Source organism: Sminthopsis crassicaudata, chromosome 5 (genome assembly GCF_048593235.1).
Source record: "Sminthopsis crassicaudata isolate SCR6 chromosome 5, ASM4859323v1, whole genome shotgun sequence".
Taxonomy (NCBI): domain Eukaryota; kingdom Metazoa; phylum Chordata; class Mammalia; order Dasyuromorphia; family Dasyuridae; genus Sminthopsis; species Sminthopsis crassicaudata.
The window spans coordinates 221,036,353-221,047,541 of record NC_133621.1 but is presented as its reverse complement, the minus strand read 5'-3'; the positions used below and the strand labels follow the sequence as shown (position 1 = coordinate 221,047,541).

General features: G+C 36.5%; 1 pseudogene; it reads left to right on the top strand.

Annotated features, from left to right (window-relative positions):
• Positions 1-9,921: 9,921 nt before the first annotated feature.
• LOC141542793 (olfactory receptor 6C75-like) lies at positions 9,922-10,880 on the top strand (annotated as a pseudogene).
• Positions 10,881-11,189: the final 309 nt, after the last annotated feature.

Below are 11,189 nucleotides of genomic sequence, written 5' to 3'. Positions count from 1 at the left end.
CGCTTTAGCTGCATCTCACAAATTTTGGCATGATGTCTCATCGTTGTCATTATCTTGGGTGAAATTATTAATTGTTTCTATAATTTGCTCTTTCACCCAGTCATTCTTTAAGATGAGATTGTTCATTTTCCAATAACTTTTTGGTCTATTTACCCCTAACTTCTTATTGAATGTAATTTTTATTGCATTGTTATCTGAGAAGAAGGCATTTACTATTTCTGCCTTCCTGAATTTAATTTTGAGATCTTTATGTCCCAATATATGGTAAATTTTTGTATAGGTTCTATGAATTGCTGAGTAGAAAGTATGCTCCTTTCTATCGCCATTCAGTTTTCTCCAAAGGTCTATCATACCTAGTTTTCCTAATGTTCTATTTACCTCTTTAATTTCTTCCTTATTTGTTTTGTGGTTTGATTTATGTAATTCTGAGAGTGCAAGGGTGAGATCTCCCTCTATTGTAGTTTTACTGTCTATTTCTTCTTGCAACTCTCTTAACTTTTCCTTTAGGAAGTTAGATGTTATACCACTTGGTGCATATATTTAGTATTGATATGGCTTCATTGTCTATGCTACCTTTTAGCAGGATATAGTTTCCTTCCTTATCTCTTTTAATTAGATTAATTTCTGCTTTTGCTTGATCTGGGATAAGGATGGTTACCCCTCCTTTTTTTTCGGCTTTACCTGAAGCATAATAATTTCTGCTCTAACCTTTTACCTTTATTCTGTATGTATCTCCCTGCTTTAAATGTGTTTCCTGTAAACAAAATATGATAGGGTTCTGACTTTTGATACAGTCTGCTATCTGCGTCCGTTTAATGGGAGAGTTCAACCCATTCACATTTACAGTTAAAATTACTAATTCTGTATTTCCTGCCATCATATTGCCCCCGATTATGCTTTTTCCCCTCTTGTACTCCCTGAAACCTTTCTCCAGTATTTAATTTATGGAACCCACTTGTAACGTGCAGCCCTCCCTTTTTTAGTATCCCTCCCCCCTCCTTTTAAATCCCTTCCCCTTTCTTGTACCTTTCCCTTATTCCTCTTTTCATTTTCCCTTTTCCTCTCCCCCCTTATAATGAGATGAGAGAGAATTCTCTGAAAAACAAATATGTCAATTATTTTTTCTTTGAGCCTATTCTGATGAGAGTAAGATTCACAAAATGTTTCTCCCCCTCTTTAAATTCCCTCAGATATGGTAGATTTTCTATGCCTTTTCCTGGGATGTAGTTTCCCTCTTTTTATCTCTCCTTTCCCTTTTTCTGATATTATCCCCTTCCCTTTATTACTTCCCTTTTTATGTTTTATCAGTAAAATCAAATTACCCATGTGGACTTTCTGTATATCCACAATAGAGATACAGTTCTCAAGAGTTCTTTTTACCTCTTTCTGCTTTTCCTGTGTCTTGTGGATGTAGATCAAATCTTTTATTTAAGTCTGTTTTTTTTTCTTTTCTTAGAAACAGATGAAATTGCTCCGTTTCATTAAATGACCATCTTCTTCCATGGAAGAAAATGCTAAATTGGCTGGGTAGTTTATTCTAGGTTGCAGTCCTAGTTCTTTTGCCCTTTGGAATATCAGGTTCCAGGCCCTTTGATCCTTTAATGTGGAGGCAGCCAGATTTTGAGTGACCCTTATTGTAGCACCTTGATATTTGAATTTTTTTTTTTCCTAGCTGCTTGAAATATTTTTTTCCTTTGTTTGATAGTTCTGCAACTTAGCCACAATTTTCTGTGGAGTTCTTTTTTTAGGGTCTTTTTCATAAGGTGTTCAATGAATTCTTTCAATGCCTATTTTCCCTTCTGTTTCTATTATCTCTGGACAGTTCTCTTTGATTATTTCCTATAAAATAGAATCTAGATTCTTTTTTTCATCATAATTTTCGGGAACTCCAATTATCCTCAGATTATCTCTCCTACATCTATTTTCCAGGTCTATAGATTTTCCCAGCAAGTATTTGATGTTATTCTCCAGCTTTTCATATTTTTTGTTTTGTTTGACTGATTCTTGGTTTCTCAATTCGTTTTTATTTGTTCAGTCCTGACTTTTAATGAGTTAATTTCTTCATTCACATTTTTTAGTTCTTTTTGTATATGTCCAATTGAGTTTTTAAATGAATTATTTTGCTGTTGAGTTTTTTTTCCATTTCACTAATTTGTTTTTTTTGTTTTTTTGTTTGTTTGTTTGTTTGTTTGTTTTTTTAGTTAGTTATTTTCTTTTTCCAAATCACAAATCCTACTTTCTTGGGAATTTTTTATCTTTTCCATTCAGAAATCCTACTTTCCTGTGATTTTTTAACCTTTTCTAATTCACAAATTTTGTTTCCCTGCACCTCCTGTGAAATCTTTATTTTTTCCAACTCAAATTTCAGGATGTTGTTTTTCTCTATCATAGCTTCTCTTTCCTTTCTCCATTTTTCTTCAAATTCTCTTAACTTTTTAATAGTCTCTTCTAGGAGAGAGTTATGTGATGGGGGGCAGGTATCATTCCCATTTATGGTGTTATCTGAAGACTCTCTGCTGTTAGCCTCCTCGGGGTTGGATACCCACTCTTTCTCTGTATAGAAGTTGTCAATCATTCTCTTCAGCCTCTTACTCACTGTTAATACTCATGAGGGCTCTGCCCTTTGAGTAGGAAATTTATCAACTTCCTCCCAAATGGGGATAGGTTGCTGCTATCCTGTGTCTGAATTAAGAAAGAGGTCTGGGAGAGAGTTCCCCTTCCCCCCAGAAGTGACTTAGAGATGGTTAGCACGTCTGCGTTGCAAGGAGTGAAGGACCTTCGCTGTGTGGCCTAGTTCCTGCCCTGAGACTAGAGACTGAACAGTAAAAGCATCACAAACCCCAGCCAAAGCCTCCTGTGGGGCCATGGATATTAGCAACTGAAGTGAAAAACCCCTGCACTCAAACCAGAAGTGTCTGCCCAGAAAGCACTGCCTCTACTATAAAGGTTCCTTTCATATGGGAGTTCTGCTGCTGCTGGAATTTTGTTACAGGGAGAATTTCACTTCTTCAGGCTGAGCCCTGCACTATGTGGATTAGAGGCTGCCTCGAGGTGTGTCCTCCACTATTCAGGCTCTTAACTACCCCAAGGAAAAGCCCCATACAGCAACAGGTGGCTGCACAGCGGTGCCAAGATCTGTTAGGTCGCTTCTGGTTTGGGGTGATTATATTTTCTGGCTATTGCTTTAACATGGCTTTGATTTATCTTCTGATCTGCTATTTTATAAGCAGAGTACAACTATCAGCTTATGCCAGATTCTTCTATCTCAGTGGCTTCTCTGATCCCAGAGTTCTCCCCAGACAATTTGGCACAGTATGCTAGCCCCAATCCAACACTGTGTTGATCTTTTTTTTTTCCTCCCCACAGAACCAACCTTTTCTGGTAAGTTGTGCTTCTATCAATCCAGCGTTATTTTTGAGGCTGATTTAACTATTTGGTATTGAGGGAAGAAAGGAGCTTAGAAATTCTCATGTATCTTCTCCGCCATTTTGGCTCTGCCCCTCTGCCATCAATTATTGACCCTATGGCTTCTATTCTGTTCTGTTGTAGTAAATGCAGCATATGAATTATTAAAATAAATACATTCATTTGTGGAAAACTGACTATTTCATATTTATTCATCCAAATTTTCCTCAGTCCTATTTCATTCATGTCCCAATTCAATTCTGGCCTCCCTTGCCACTGTGTCTTCTGCAATTCCCCTTCCATAATAAACACACTTCTGTTCATATTGCACCTATTTTCTCGTATACTTTCCATCTTTTAGTATTCAGGGAAACCAAGCTTTTTTACATTGAATTCTTGATTATCTTCTCCAGCACTGGTTTACCTTTACTCTCTCTATTTTCTCATGTATTCAATTAAAGTTTCAAATTGAATTCATTTATATGATTCTATGGAATTAAAATTATGATAATTGTAGCATATCAGCTCCCAGGTTATTTTTTACTTCTTTCTGAAGAAGTTTAACATTGCCTGACCATTTTCCTCTCTTGCCCAACTCCATTTACTTGAATATGTATTCTTTCTCAGGATCCCTAAACTGCCATTGTCTAAATTTCCTTAAGCCCCATCTTCTACTCCTTTAATCTTCCCTCCCTAATGCACACAGGCATATACTTTTTTTGTTGTTGTTAATTTTATAATTGTAATTTTTTTGACAGTACATATGCATGGGTAATTTTTTACAACATTATCCCTTGTACTCACTTCTGTTTCAAATTTCTCCCTCCTTCCCTCTACCCCCTCCCCTAGATGACAGGCAGTCCCATACATGTTAATTGTGTTATAGTATATCCTAGATACAATATATGTGTGCAGAACTGACTTGCTTGTTGCTCAGGAAGAATTGGATTCAGAAGGTAAAAATAACCTGGGAAGAAAGACAAAAATGCAAACAGTTTACACTCATTTCCCAGTGTCAAAAGAACTATTGGAGAAAATGCAGCTACAGAAATAATGACCAGACATCTGGCTAAGGAAAATGCCAATGAGATTTGCAAAAGAATTATATGGGGATTAGACAAAGATGCTCCTTTAGAGGAGATCATAAGACGTTGTGCTACAGTGGGAACAAATGCTTTTTACACCTGGACAATGATGAACATGGAAAGACAGGGTCCCTCCTGGCAAGGGACTTCTAGAGAAACTTGGCAATGTTTTCAATGTGGAAAAATTGGACATCTAAGAGCTCAGTGTAGATATGGAGATACAGTGAGAAGACAGGGTGAGAGAAGACCTAAAACTCCATGTCCAAAATGTCACAAGGGTCTCCACTGGGCCTCCGAATGTAGTTTGACCCAGGGAAATGAGAGGCGGGGCCCAGCTTCAGCCCCCCAAGTGGGGCATGATGGCAGCCGAGGTTACATCCAGAGAATTTTAAGACATGATCAATCAGCCAAAAGGCAACCAGAGGGAAGAAAGGGATTGAAATTAGGAAAATAGAGTTGTGTGCAGTAGAGACTACTGAGATATCCCTGGAGAAGTGAAATCTGTTCCTGTTGAGCCTATGGATTCTTTGTCTCCAGGCACAGTAGGCTTGACCATTTCACCTTCTGAGAGTGCCTACAAAACAGTGTCCATCCATACACTGATGTGAGAAACTAGAGAACATGTAGCTAATAACCCCATCACTAACACAGGTAGACAACATGTGATTTATCAACCAGGAGAAGTAGTAGCATCAGGCTTATTGTTACATACCCCTAATAAGCAACCTGGTGATAGTCACCTAGATTCTGACTCCAGTGAACAAAATCCAGGAATATATTGGACAGCAGCTGTGACAGCTGACCAACCTATGCTTACTATTTATATAAATGGAATACCATTTGAAGGATTGGTAGACATGGGTGCAGATCGTACAGTTATTAGAGGTGCCAATTGGCCCAGTCACTGGCCAAAGATTAAGGCAGACACCTACATGTCTGGAGTAGGAAGATCAGTAGCTGCAGAAGTTAGTGCTAGGCTTTTGAGATATATTTGAAGGTGAAACAGGAGTTTTTACTCCTTTTGTGGTTGAAAAAATCCCCATAAATCTGTGGGGAAGAGACATTTTACAGCAGATAGGATTACAAATAAGCACTTCAGCTTTTTAGGCAGGGCTGCTGTTGAAGGCCTACCTGCACTTTCACCAGTTCCTATTCAGTGGAAGAATGATTCACCAGTGTGGGTAGAACAGTGGCCCTTAAGAAGTGATAAAATTCAGGCCTTATTAAACATAGTGAACGAACAACTTGACCAAGGACACTTGCGGCCTTCTCTAAATCCTTGAAATTCCCCAGTAATTGTGGTGAAAAAGAATTCTGGGAAATGGAGGATGTTAACTGATCTAAGAAGAGTGAATGAACAGATGGAAACTATGGGAACTCTTCAGCCTGGACTTCCATCTCCTACTCAGTTGCCAAGGGAATGGCCTCTATGGGTTATAGATATTGAGGATTGTTTCTATTCTATCCCTCTAGATAAGGAGGATATGAAAAGATTTGCTTTTTCAGTGCCTAGTGTTAATTTGGCTGGGCCTAATAAAAGATATGAATGGACAGTTTTGCCACAGGGAATGAAAAACAGTCCTACTATGTGCCAAATGTATGTTGCTGCTGCTCTTGCTCTAGTAAGAAAAGCCTTTCCAAAAGTAATATTGTTACATTATATGGATGATATTTTGGCATGTGCATCTGAGGAACAAATGTTAGAAGCATGTCTACAAAAGACCATGGAAACACTAAAGTACTACAAACTGCATATAGCTACAGAAAAAATTCAAAGACATGCTCCTTTTCAATATTTAGGATATGAAGTATATCCTAAGACACTCACAGTACAAAAGCTTTCTTTAAGAACAGAGAAGTTGAACACCTTAAACGATTTCCAGAAATTAATAGGAGATATTCAATGGATGCATCCAGTGTTAGGCTTAACTACCAATCAACTATAACCTCTATATGACATTTTAAGGGGAGACAGTGCTTTAAATTCACCACACAAGCTTACAAAAGAAGCACAAGAGGCTTTGAGAGAAGTTGAAGTGGCTTTATCCAATGTGGTTGAAAGAGTCACTCAAAAACCCTTGGAAATATCAGTTTTTGCTACAAAAGAGGCACCCACAGCAGTCCTTTGTCAAGGAGACAGTGTGATTGAGTGGGTGAACCTCCGCACAACCAGAACAAAGCCTTACTCCTTATCCAGTGCTTGTGGCTAGGATTTTATTAAAGGCTATTAAGAGAGTAATACAATTATCTGGAATAAGTCCTGAAAAAAATATACATATTCTATATCAATGCACAAATTAATGTATGCTGTGAGACCATCCCAGAATGGCAAATTTTATTGACCGCAGCTCCAAATTTTGCACATGGATCTCCATTAAAGATAACCCAGCTACTACATAATTGGAAATGGATTTTTAAAGAAAAGGTTTCTTAGGTTCCTCTTAAAGGACCAACAATCTTTACAGACACCTCCAAAGAAAATATTTGTGCTGTATACTCTCATGATTTAACCATAAAGAGAGTAGTCAGGACTCCTTTTCAGTCCACTCAACAGAATAAATTATTTGCTATCATGCTAGCTCTTAGTTATTATCCAGGAGCCATAAATATAATTACTGATTCAGCCTATTCAGTAGGTGTAATACAAAGAATTGCCACAGCCCAAATAAAATTTGCAGCCTCTAATATTTATCAGCTATTTAAGGAATTTCAAGAGCAAGTGAGAAAACATGCAGGCAAGAATTATATCTTGCATGTCCACTCACATAGTGGACTTCCAGGTCCTATTTTGATGGAAATTCAAAGGCAGACAGTCTTCTAACCATGTTAGCCAGTAGTCCTTTATTTCAGGAAGCACAAGAATCTCATTGTAAATATCATCAGGCTGCTCGAGCTTTACATTTACAATTTGGAATCACAAGAGAGGAAGCTAGAAGTATAGTAAAAAGCTGTATAGCTTGTCTTCCTTTCCACGTTCCTACACTCCCTCCAGGGAAGAATCCTCGTGGTTTGAGACCCAATAAAATCTGGCAAATGGATGTAGCCCACTATAAATATTTTGGTCGAATGTCTTTCATCCACGTGGTAGTGGATACCTTTTCAGGATTCACTTTTGCAGTGCCAACAGCAAAAGAGACAGCCCAAGTGGTCACTGAATTCCTTATCCAAGCATTTGCAATTATGGGTGTGCCACAAGAAATAAAAACAGATAATAGACCTGTATATAGTTCTAAACATTTTGCTCACTTCTGTGCTCAGTATAAGATATTACACATTACCGGAATACCTTTTAATCCTCAAGGTCAGGAAATAGTAGAGAGAAGAAACAGAGACATTAAGACACTCCTCCAAAAACAAAAGAAAGGGGGAGCCACAGGTAGCCCTAGGGAACTTCTAAATTTAGTTCTCTATACCATTAATTTTCTAATTTTTGACAAAGATGCACTTGCTCCAGCAGACAGGTTTTATAACCCACCAGAAGGGCAGTGTACAGTGCGAGCAGCTCCACTGTCCTTAGATAATCACCAGGTGATGTGGAGAGACCCAGAAAGTGGTGAATGGAAAGGACCAGATAGGTTAACTGCCTGGGGGAGAGGGTTTGCTTGTATTTCTTCAGATGGAGAAGGAATCAGATGGGTGCCAATGAGTCGTATTCACCTTGTCCATCAGAGAGAGACATAAAAAGAGAAAGACCTCAAAACAATGGAGAAAATCTAAGAAACATCTGACACTGAAAGAGCATGGCTAATAAGAAGACTATTAAAGAACTTTAAAAACCAGCAGGAATCAATGGATTTCCTAACACAAAATGAGAATAATGGACAATGGACTTATGGACATTTATAAATTCTCAATTTATGATTATTTGATCATGTTATTTATTACATACTTCTAACATGTGTTATGTTACTATGTTACTATGTGTTTATGTAATCTATGCAATTATGTGTAATGCCTCCCCTATTGATGGATTTATGTTTCAAGGTCATGATCACCCCATGTAAAATAAACAAACAAAAAAGAGATAACAAAAATAGGAAGGAAGGCAGGGAGGAATGAAGAAATGCTGGGAAAGTGTCAGGGAAAAGGAAGGAAAGAAGGAGTATAGGTAAAAAGAATAAAGAAGAGAAGGAGGTAAAATGGGAATAAAGGATGGAGAAAGAAAAGAACGGAAAAGGGAAAATAAAGGAGAGAGGAAGGAAGGAAGAAAATGAGAAAGAGAAAGAATATATTAAAGAAAGGAAGGAAAAGAAGAAAAAAGAAAAAAAAAAAGAATGAGAGAAGCACCTTGATCTCAGAAAAAAAGGTTTCCTTCCCATTTTGGTAGGAGAACTCTATAAAATAATGACATTAGAGCATTCCACCAAAATAATTGTTTGGAATCTCGTGAGAAAAACACATTGTAAATAGGAAGATAAGAAGCCCTGTGGACTATGAAGAATCTGGAAATCAAATTATTAGTTACAGATATAGATTTAGGAAAATGATCTTAATAACACATAGACAGTTCTTTAGTAGTATTTTTTTTCTGTGACCAAAAAGACCAACAAAATACAAGGCATCAGAAGGGCTTCCACAAGACTATAGAATTAGAAAGATAAGGACCTTAGAGATCACCTAGTCCAAACACCTTAATGATAGAGTATGAAATTGAGACCTTAAGAAAGTTAAGTGATTTATCTAAATTCATATTGATAGGAAAAAAGTAGCAGAATCAAGAATGAAAAATAAAATGTCTTTTTACAAAATTATATTTTATTCTGACCTGTAAAATATATATTTTTATAAGTAAGAAAGACAATGAAATTAGAGAAGGGCAATTAAAATGTTTGCTAAAATGAATAAAGCTATATATAGATAGATTAGATATATGAAAACTAGTCTAGAAAGATATTCAGAATAAAATAGTATAAAATCTATAAACTTAAAAATGACAATTGAGTAAATGCAGACTTATTTAGAAAATTCCAGAATATTTGTTCAGGGCATATGTTTAGAAGATTTTTAAAAGGTAACTTTATAAATAAAAGGAAATTAAAATATAAATAAGCAAGAATATTATTTTGCACATAAGTTAGCAAATCCAAAAAGTATTACAGAATGAAAATAGAATCTGATAAATTTGTGTATGATTAATAAAAAAGCAATTAATTGAAAGCAGAATTCTCACGGAAAAATTCCTAACTCTTTAAGGTTATATCCATTTTACTGGGACTCAAATACAGTCTCATCATTCATCAATTCCTTCACAGTTGATCATTGTTAAAATATTGCTGTTACTATGTATCCAGAGGATATTTTCCAGAAAAAACATAATTATCAATGATAAGGTGAAATTCATTTTTATTTAACCTCAAAAGTATATCCATGTCATATTAGCTAAACCTTTTGTTCCTTCACTTCAATTCTCCAGGTGGTAGGAAGATAAAGCATGACCAAAGGAGAAAAAATAAAAATGAAAAACCAATCATCAGTCACAGAGTTCATACTGCTGGGATTGACAGATGATCCACAGTGGCAAATGGTACTTTTTGTCTTTCTTCTTTTTATGCACATATTAAGTGTGACTGGTAATCTGACCATTATCACTTTGAGATTTCTGGACTCCCACTTGCAGACCCCTATGTACTTCTTCCTCTGAAATTTTTCCTTCTTAGAAATTTCCTTCACATCTGTATGTGTTCTAGATTTCTAGCTACTGTTGTGACAGGGGATAAGACTATCTCCTATAATAGTTGTGTGACTCAGTTGTTCTTCATTTTCTTGGGGGTGACAGAATTTTACCTTCTTGCAGCCATGTCCTATGACTGCTATATTGCTATCTGCAAGCCATTGCATTACACAACCATTATGAGCAATAGGGTTTGTATATTGCTTGTCCTTAGTTCTTGGATGGCTGGGTTCCTGATAATCTTTCCACCCATCATCCTGCTACTACAGTTGGATTTCTGTGCACCTAATGTAATTAATCATTTTATTTGTGACTCTTCTCCTATCCTGCAGTTGTCTTGCTCAAATACACACTTCCTTGAGCTGATGGCATTTGTTTTAGCTGTGGTAGCACTCATGGTCACCTTGACCCTAGTGATACTCTCTTATACTTACATCATTCAGACAATACTGAAAATCCCTTCTGCAAGTCAGAGGAAAAAGGCCTTTTCTACTTGTTCCTCCAATTTGATTGTTGTATCTCTCTCTTATGGGAGCTGCATTTTCATGTACATTAAACCCTCAGCTAGGGAAAGAGTGTCTTTGAGCAAGGGAGTTGCTGTGCTCAATATCTCAATTGCCCCTATGTTGAATCCCTTCATTTATACTCTGAGGAATCAGCAAGTGAAAGAAGCCTTCAGAAATATGGTTCAGAGAATTATCTTTTCTTCTAATAAGTAAAATGTTTTTTTTTTTTCATATGGAAACTTCAAAGGCAAAACTTAACAAAGGCAAAAATCAGAATTTCAACGTTTTGCCTTATTTTATTTCTCCTGTTGTTTCCATTTTAATGAATAAAATATACATTTGATCCTTTTATGTTTCTCCTAGTACCAACCCTTTATACATCCATAAAAAAATTTTTTTCAGAGCCTCATTGAAACAATTGTTTTTTTTCAATTTGAAATAAAGGCAGAATTTTAATCGACTCCATAAAATGTTAACTCTGAAAAACCAGCAATCCTATGATAGTACTTAGTAACTTGTTAT